Source organism: Oncorhynchus gorbuscha, linkage group LG13, assembly GCF_021184085.1.
Source record: "Oncorhynchus gorbuscha isolate QuinsamMale2020 ecotype Even-year linkage group LG13, OgorEven_v1.0, whole genome shotgun sequence".
In the NCBI taxonomy this organism is placed as follows: domain Eukaryota; kingdom Metazoa; phylum Chordata; class Actinopteri; order Salmoniformes; family Salmonidae; genus Oncorhynchus; species Oncorhynchus gorbuscha.
In genome coordinates, this window is record NC_060185.1 from 33,174,170 (window position 1) to 33,183,554 (window position 9,385).

Genomic DNA, 9,385 nt, shown 5'->3' on the forward strand with positions numbered 1-9,385 from the left:
GCTCTCAAAGGATGTAGACCTGACAATCTTATAGTCCATGTCTCCTTTTGGAATAATAGAGGTCCAGTGTGTAATTGAGGCCTTAGGCTGGGATGGATAGGAACTGTTCTGAAACAAAGAGAAATGTACAGCTTGCAGCTTCATGGTGTAGTGGGTGAATTCTGCTTTGATGGATGAGGAAGGAGAAGAGCATAGGTTGGCCTTGAGTGGGAGTTTGCACCAGGAGAGGTGTGATGTGGCCTCTTGGCTGTCTGCACAAGTCATCCATGACAAACAGTGTACAAGATCCAAACTCACATTTATCTCCTGGGACCTTTCAGTAAATGTTGGTAAACGAACACATTGTTTTTCACAAGAAGAAAATGGGCTTTGGTTGTCCTGGATGGTGGTGGTCCACACACTTACCTTGACGTTTTTTCTCATGCCTCAACGTGCCCATGTGTGTTTTTGGTCTCATTTGTTTTCCCTGAGTCACTCTGTTGGAGGTTGAGGTTGCGTCTCAAATGGCATCCTATATAGTGCACTTCTTTTGACCAGGGCCCATACCGCTCTGGTCAAAAGTAGTGCACGATAGGGAGAAGGGTGCCATTTGGGATGGAACCTGACTGTTATTAACTTCTGTGCCAGGACCCTGATTAATTGGGCAGCATTAGTTGGTGTTTCTTTCTGCAGACCTGAAAGTGTTACACAGCACCAACTTTGACAGAATTACAGTTGAAGTATGACACAAAGGTTAAGTCCTTCCTGTGAAGTGTGCGTACAATCTTTGCAATTAAATGCTTGGTCTAGGTCTCAATTTGATTGTAGAAATATTTTATTGCAGATATTCATTTTAGTCACTGTTGACTAGTTCTCGTGAATCAGTTGTTTGGAATTATGTTAATTGATGACCTACCTCGCAACTATTCTGATTGGTCAGATGTTTGTACTTGTGGGGAGAGAGCAGAGCTGCGTTCACTACGTTTTTACATTCTGAAATGTTGAATTGAATGGAAACAGTGCTGTACTGAATGACCAGTTGAAAAACGGGGTGGGGTTAAGTTGTGGAACACTGTCAGCATGGCCACTGCCCTTTAAATACCTCACTTATTGCTTCAAGCCAGACCTCGCCACACCGACCAAAAGGGAGGAAAAGTTCCTCAAAGTTTGTTCAAGAACGTACAAGAACGTTTCAGTACAAACCGTTCCGCAACGTAGCAAACATTCAAGCAAACTCAACGCACCTCAGGAAGAAGTTGAATTGATGCCATAGAGAATGATAGAGGACAACTTCGTTGGTTGATCCCTCTTGGTGACCCTGTTGGAATCATGTTCAAATGGTTCATCAGGAAGGATCAGCGAATCATGAAGAAAATAAATGTACTACTTCAAAATGGAGATAGCCTCAATGGCGCTGTCCATGCTGTCACAGACAATATAATGGCTCAGACACAAAGAGTCCTCGATCTCTATGGTTGATGCATGGCTGTAATTGTGGTCAGTTCATCAGTAAACCTGAAAAAGTGTAATCATTCTCTGTCTAGTTACATTTTTTACATTTAAGTCATTTAGCAGACGCTCTTATCCAGAGCGACTTACAGTTTGTCTACATGAAGGCCCAAATGGACCCCTACGCCCTACACCCTATGCACTTGTGGAGATCTGATAGGATGTGATTGGTAGTAGTAGTATGGTGAAACTTCCACTTAGTCTATTAGAGGGAAAGGGGGAGCTATTACCATATTGCTTACAACTGTCAAATCATCTCAGTTCTGCACAAGTGCACAGGGTGCAGGGCATTTGGGATTGAGCCATCCATCCACCATCTAAAGAACCCTCTTCACTACATGAGCTTGGTCCCAGTGAAGGGTCATGAAATCAAACTCATCTCTTTGTAAGTTGTGCAAGCCATCATTGTGTTTCTCTCACTACCTTACACCATGCTAACCCCAAAGGTGTCAGTCCACTATCATGCTAACCCCAAAGGAGTCAGTCCACTACCATGCTAACCCCAAAGGAGTCAGTCCACTACCATGCTAACCCCAAAGGAGTCAGTCCACTACCATGCTAACCCCAAAGGAGTCAGTCCACTACCATGCTAACCCCAAAGGTGTCAGTCCACTACCATGCCAACCCCAAATGAGTCAGTCCACTACCATGCTAACCCCAAAGGAGTCAGTTCACTACCATGCCAACCCCAAAGGAGTCAGTTCACTACCCAAAGGAGTCAGTCCACTACCCAAAGGAGTCAGTCCACTACCATGCTAACCCCAAAGGAGAAAGTTCACTACCATGCTAACCCCAAAGGAGTAAGTTCACTACCATGCTAACCCCAAAGGAGTAAGTTCACTACCATGCTAACCCCAAAGGAGTAAGTTCACTACCATGCTAACCCCAAAGGAGTAAGTTCACTACCATGCTAACCCCAAATGAGTCAGTTCACTACCCAAAGGAGTCAGTCCACTACTATGCCTCTCTGGGAGGAAATTGTTGCAGCTGTCTGGAAGGGGGTAACACCAGAGTTCAAGGGGAATCATTTTGCGTTTTAGATTGTATTACATGTTGTGCTTGTTGCCATCCCTGACTTGCAGCCATAGGATAGCCAGCCATATTGCGTTTACACCTGGAGATACCGTCGCCGGCTCCCTATACTCTGACAAAGTGGTTGTTGCTTCAATCCCTGAATCAATATTGACCACCGGCAGACCGGCCTGCTTGCCAGAGAAACAGCAGCAGGTTGATTGCAGCTGGAGGCTAGAGAAGATGGGTGCAACAGCAGGGAAGGGGAAGGTGCTGTAGCTTCTACTGAGTGTACCATGTATGTTACACACAGACAGAGGTGTTCCTCAAAACTCCCTCACTGTGCATGGTGAATTTAAGATGTCATCTACTCAAATCTGTTTTGTATATTGGACTGTTATTTACTGTGCTGATGCGAACTCCTTTAGAAAGTATTAGGGATACCATTCAAACTGAGGAATTGATTATGCTGTGTAGCCCCGGCCCTATACAATAACACCAGCCCCCCTGAGATTCAGTATGAGGGGCCAAGTTTGAGCAGGGCTGCCCCAGTCAGCCCCAAGGCCATCTGAATCAGTGCTTTGGTGTGGTGGTGTGGTGTACTGTAGTGTGCAGCCTGCCTGTCCTAGCTGGTGCCGGGAGCAACCTGCACCTGACTGTCGGGAAGGGAAGAGGGGGTGTACCGAATGATGCAAGGGGTCGCACTGCCCCGATTGGCATGCTAACATTACTGCACACATCTAAGTTCTGGTCTTGGTTGCCAGTCATACAATTGAAGATGACTCTGGTCTACACAGTAAGAAAAATACTTGGAGAGATAAGAAGTCAGAGAGGTGAGTGAGTAATAGAAGAAAAGAGAAACTGTTTTCTCTGCATCTCTCTGATGTTGTATAAATGATTGGAGACAAGCACAGGAATTCATAATAGGGGATTTTAAAACTCCACCCAAAATATACAACATGCCATGAAAAGGCATGGGGACAAAGCCCAAAACAAACACGTATACAAAAACACAGAGATGTAACCCAAACAAAAGAGTGATGTTAAACCTCTAATAAATACACAGGACGAGACCTGCAATACCCTACTCAGGACGAGACCTGCAATACCCTACACAGGACGAGACCTGCAATACCCTACACAGGACGAGACCTGCAATACCCTACACAGGACGAGACCTGCAATACCCTACACAGGAAGAGACCTGCAATACCCTACACAGGACGAGACCTGCAATACCCTACACAGGACGAGACCTGCAATACCCTACACAGGACGAGACCTGCAATAACCTACACAGGACGAGACCTGCAATACCCTACACAGGACGAGACCTGCAATACCCTACACAGGACGAGACCTGCAATACCCTACACAGGACGAGACCTGCAATACCCTACACAGGACGAGACCTGCAATACCCTACACAGGACGAGACCTGCAATACCCTACACAGGACGAGACCTGCAATACCCTACACAGGACGAGACCTGCAATACCCTACACAGGACGAGACCTGCAATACCCTACACAGGACGAGACCTGCAATACCCTACACAGGACGAGACCTGCAATACCCTACACAGGACGAGACCTGCAATACCCTACACAGGACGAGACCTGCAATACCCTACACAGGACGAGACCTGCAATACCCTACACAGGACGAGACCTGCAATAACCTACACAGGACGAGACCTGCAATACCCTACACAGGACGAGACCTGCAATACCCTACACAGGACGAGACCTGCAATACCCTACACAGGACGAGACCTGCAATACCCTACACAGGACGAGACCTGCAATACCCTACACAGGACGAGACCTGCAATACCCTACACAGGACGAGACCTGCAATACCCTACACAGGACGAGACCTGCAATACCCTACACAGGACGAGACCTGCAATACCCTACACAGGACGAGACCTGCAATACCCTACACAGGACGAGACCTGCAATACCCTACACAGGACGAGGCCTGCAATACCCTACACAGTACGAGACCTGCAATACCCTACACAGGACGAGACCTGCAATACCCTACACAGGACGAGACCTGCAATACCCTACACAGGACGAGACCTGCAATACCCTACACAGGACGAGGCCTGCAATACCCTACACAGGACGAGACCTGCAATACCCTACACAGGACGAGACCCGTAATAACAAGTGCACAATACACGCCAGAACAAACCACAGGTACTCACAAACCAATGGACATGGGAACAATAACCGACAAGACAATGGTTAAAAGAGGGCACATATATACAATTACTAATCAGGGGAATTAGAATCAGGTGTGCGTAATGAGTCTGTTCAGTGCTGCCTAGAGGCCGGTGACGTAGACCTCCAGAACTGGTGCATGGAATGAGCAGCAGTACTGGGGTAACCAATGACAGCAGCTCTCTGATGAATGAAGGTGTGATCTCAGAACTTCCTTGATCTGACTGGATTTAACAAAGAGAAAAAAAGGAAGAAAATAAGCAATACCTGACCAGAAACACCTCATGCGCTCCATAAGAGCAAACATGACATAGATACTTTCATGTCTTGGGACTGATTCAAGAAAATCCCAAAGAATCGCACACCCTCTCCAATGGGTGTTGACAGAGTTAACATTGTCCCTAGCTGACAGACAGTCAGGGCCTCAGTCAGGCCAGGATCATCCACAGGTCATGTTTAACAATAGGGAGGAGGGCCTGCCTAGATAACAGTAGCATTTTTCATCACTTTCCTCTTCGGTGTCCTACTGTATCACTTTATCAGGAAGTCAATAAGTAGTAGGCTACGCTGGTGTGTGCTGGTATCAGCCACATCACTGGCTGAACTCTCCCTGTGATTTACAGGGACAGTCATGAAATCCCATTCCTCTGTCAGAGATCAAAGCCGCTAATGTTTCAAATGGAAACTCAATGTTATGCATTTAAAGCCCTTCTGCCTCTCTAATCAATCAAATAATTGATTGATTTATCATTAGCATGAGATTGTCCCAGTTATTGATTGATTAATGAAATTTTTGGTTTTATCTGGTCCCAACATCAGGAAAACTGGTGTAATGGAGGCGTGAATTGTATGATAATTGTGTTATAAAGCCACAACTCTTCTTACTATCTTGGAAAGGTGATTTTTTTTATCTCAACGGGATCATTCTAGTTTAAATTAGGTAAATGTAGGTAATATTTTTGTTAATCATGCGATAAGCTGCAGTGATCTTTTTATGTGACAGATATAGATCCTATCATACTGTGCCAAAGCAGATGAAACACACCTTATGCTACTGAAACTGACTCTTTGTTATGTAGGTGTGAATGATTGCCCCTTCGATCTGTCCCATGCCAAGGTAAGACAACACCTATCTCCACATTTCCTTATACAAGGGGCATGGGTAAGAATAGTTGGTCATAGGTAAAACACGGTCATAAAACACAAAGATTGTTTTACTAAAAATTATGTGTGAATTTTGTAACAGTATCTAATGCAGAAAGTCCTTTGAACATACAATGAAAGACCAGTGCTGAGTGTGTATAGAATAATATTGCAAAAGAGAGAGGCAGTGAACAAATGACAAGAAACTCAAGCCATCTTCAGGAGGGAGAGATGAGCAGAGAGCGGTCAGGGAGTGCAGTGTGAGGAGGGTAAGGTCCAGGTTAGTCTGTGGAACGGGACATGGTCTCTGGTTCCTGGATCTCACGCACACGACATGCAGCCCTTGCCCTTTTCAGTCTGAGTTTCCAAATGTTCCGCTTTCTGCCCCAAACCCATCATAAAAGTTAGCGAGAGGAGGGTTGGGGGGAAGAGGTCACTGAAGACTGAAATGGCAGCCAAGCGCAGTTTGGGTCACCACCTGAACTCAGAGTTCATCTCAGAACCTGTGGACTCATCACACTTCCATTAAAACTGTAGACACCAAACTTACCTACACCGGATGGGTCCAGATCCCATACTAACTGTCATATCCTGGCTTGGCCCTTTTATAATCAATCCCATTTCTACGCTAGGTGTTGATCCATTACATGATATCATTGGTTTAATATATCTCAATCAGAATGTCTGTGATTTGTCAGTTGTATTGTCACTCCAGCTTTAGGGATTATTTCCTTATCAGCCCACGTTGAGTGATTCCCTGGTCTTCTCCCATCCTCTCAAGTGAATCCCATCCTCCCAACTGTCAGGGAACAATATGGAGACTACACATCTATCAATGTAGACTCTCTTATGGTTTTAATTAAGGTAAAAACCACATACAGTATGTGTTGACATGTGTAAACTATGTGGATAAATGTGCTACTGTTGTTCTATCTATGTTGTTTCATACAACTCCCAAGAGTTATTGAAGCAGTCCTGAATAATGTCACTGTTTTTAATTTGCATCCCAGTTTGTTAGGCCCTGTTGATATATATTTTGGGTAATGATTTGCATGACCTTCGGTGTGGTGGTCCTTTTATTTCAGCTGGATCTGATTTCAATATTCTAATGAATACTGTAACAGTGGTCAGTGGTACAGTCCATAACAGTCCAAAGTACAACCAAATATAGATAGTTATACTGAAGTGGTTTGAAGACCAAACTCCGAGGCCACTGCACTGCATATGACTGAGGTTGTAATAGGACTACTGTGACGTCCTCTGATGGTCTTCATCCCAAATGACACCCTCTTCCCTATAGAGTGCACTACTTTTGACAAGGCCTCATAGTAGTGCAGTGTAGTCAAACGTAGTGCACTATATAGGGAATGCAGTGCCATTTGGGACACAGACATGGTCCCTGTCTCTGTTTCCCAACTGTCCCTGCCTGTGTCACTAACTCATATGAGAATCCTGTGTCCGTCAGTGTTATCCGCTATGCTCCAACACACAGTCTGCTTCTTTCACAACAGCCAAGCCAGATGATGCACTGTGTTTTGGATAAACAGTTTTTACTGCTTATTATTATTTGTTGTTAATAGTTGACAGATCTTTTGGAGGCATGTGAAAATAACAGGAACCTGCACCGTAGTCATTTCCAGCATCTACAAACATGAATCACTTCACTAATGACCTTCAGGAAATGTTGCAATCATACCTGCTTTTATTTTCCTATTGAGTTATTTTTTACACTAATAATAATGAAAATGTATTCAACTTTTATAGCACTTTATAGCACTTTAAAGTAGAAAAAAGACATGCAATTTTGAAAAAGAAAGACAAATCATGAATGGATGGATTATAATGTCAAAATAGAAAGTCTCAAAACACCATGATTGTGTAATGAAACTATGAAGTAGTGCACCTAAGCTGAGATCTGATGTTTGGATAGTGTTTAAACGTAAACCCAATATAAGTGTTTTAATTCACAGAATGTGTTTTAAAACTGAAGTTAAATTTTTTAAAACTGAAACACCCAAAGTGGTTTTTCAACCTTAATATTGGTGTTTTTAATGAAAACAGTTTTTGAGGGTTTCAGTACATGTAAATGGCAGCACCAAAACACAAAAACTGTGTTTCCCATACAATCAATGGTTTGGGAATGCAAATGGTTTATTGCCTAAATATTGATTCATGATAAGGGTCAATGGAGAATTGTTTTTGTGGAACTTCACCTTTATTTTTTCAATGCTTTATTTAGACAGATTAAGATAGTATTTAGGCAGTAAAACGGCACATTTCGATGGAATTTTACCCAGTTAACCACACGGTAAGAAATTATTCAGGGGTGAATTGAAATTGACAAAAAAACAACAACAACCAACATATACTTAATAAAAATGAACGCAGGTCGTGCAGAGCCCTTGGTCTAGTGATAACGCACCCGGATTAGACACGTTACCCCTCTTCCCATCGAAGACAGGGGTTAAATTCCCCGCTCCAACCCTCCAACCCAGCCTGTTTCTCCCACCTATCTCTTTGTCATTTCATCATTGTCTCAATAAAGGGTCAAGATACCCCCAAAATAGATATATTTTTAATGTATGCAAACTGTTTAAATTATTTGTACATTTAATTTAACCAAAAACGATTTGAGAATAAATCGAACTAAATATGTTGCTCAAAATGTAAGTATCTTTCATGTGGATAACCAAAAAGAGAGACAATGGAGTGATTGAACTCATTTGAAGTCTTTGGTTTTAATCATCTTTAATTTTATATATTTTGGCACGTGACTCTGATTTTAGAGGATTGTGGGTAATTAAAACAATAATACTTATATTCTTTCACATGACATATCCATGTTTGAAGAAACAAAACTATATTTCTATATTAGCATTACGTTTGTTGTAATAGTGTAATGGATCATGATGAACAGATATCAAAACCGTTAGACAAAATGACATTCAATGAGGACATGAACCATTCCCACATTCCCACCTTTATAAAGTTTATATTATAATATTACAATATACGATGGTAAATTATAAAGTAATCTACATGTCCAAAAGTATGTGGACATTGTGAATTTCCACCAAACAACATGATATAGATTCTATAAGATATACACAACATGACCAAAAGTATGTGGACAACTGTTTGTCGAACATCTCATTCCAAAATCATGGGCATTAATATGGAGTTGGTCCCCCCTTTGCTGATATAACAGCCTCCACTCTTCTGGGAAGGCTTTCCATTAGATGTTGGAACATTGCTGGGGGGACTTGCTTCAATTCAGCCACAAGAGCATTAGTGAAGTTGGGTACTGATCTTGGGCGATTAGGCCTGGCTCGCAATCTGCGTTCAAATTCATCCCAAAGGTGTTCGATGGGGTTGAGGTTAGGGCTCTGTGCAGGCCAGTCAAGTTCTTCCACACCGATCTCAACAAATATTTTCTGTATACATGGGGTTATTGTCATGCTGAAACAGGAAAGGGCCTTCCCCAGACTGTTGCCACAAAGTCGGAAGCACA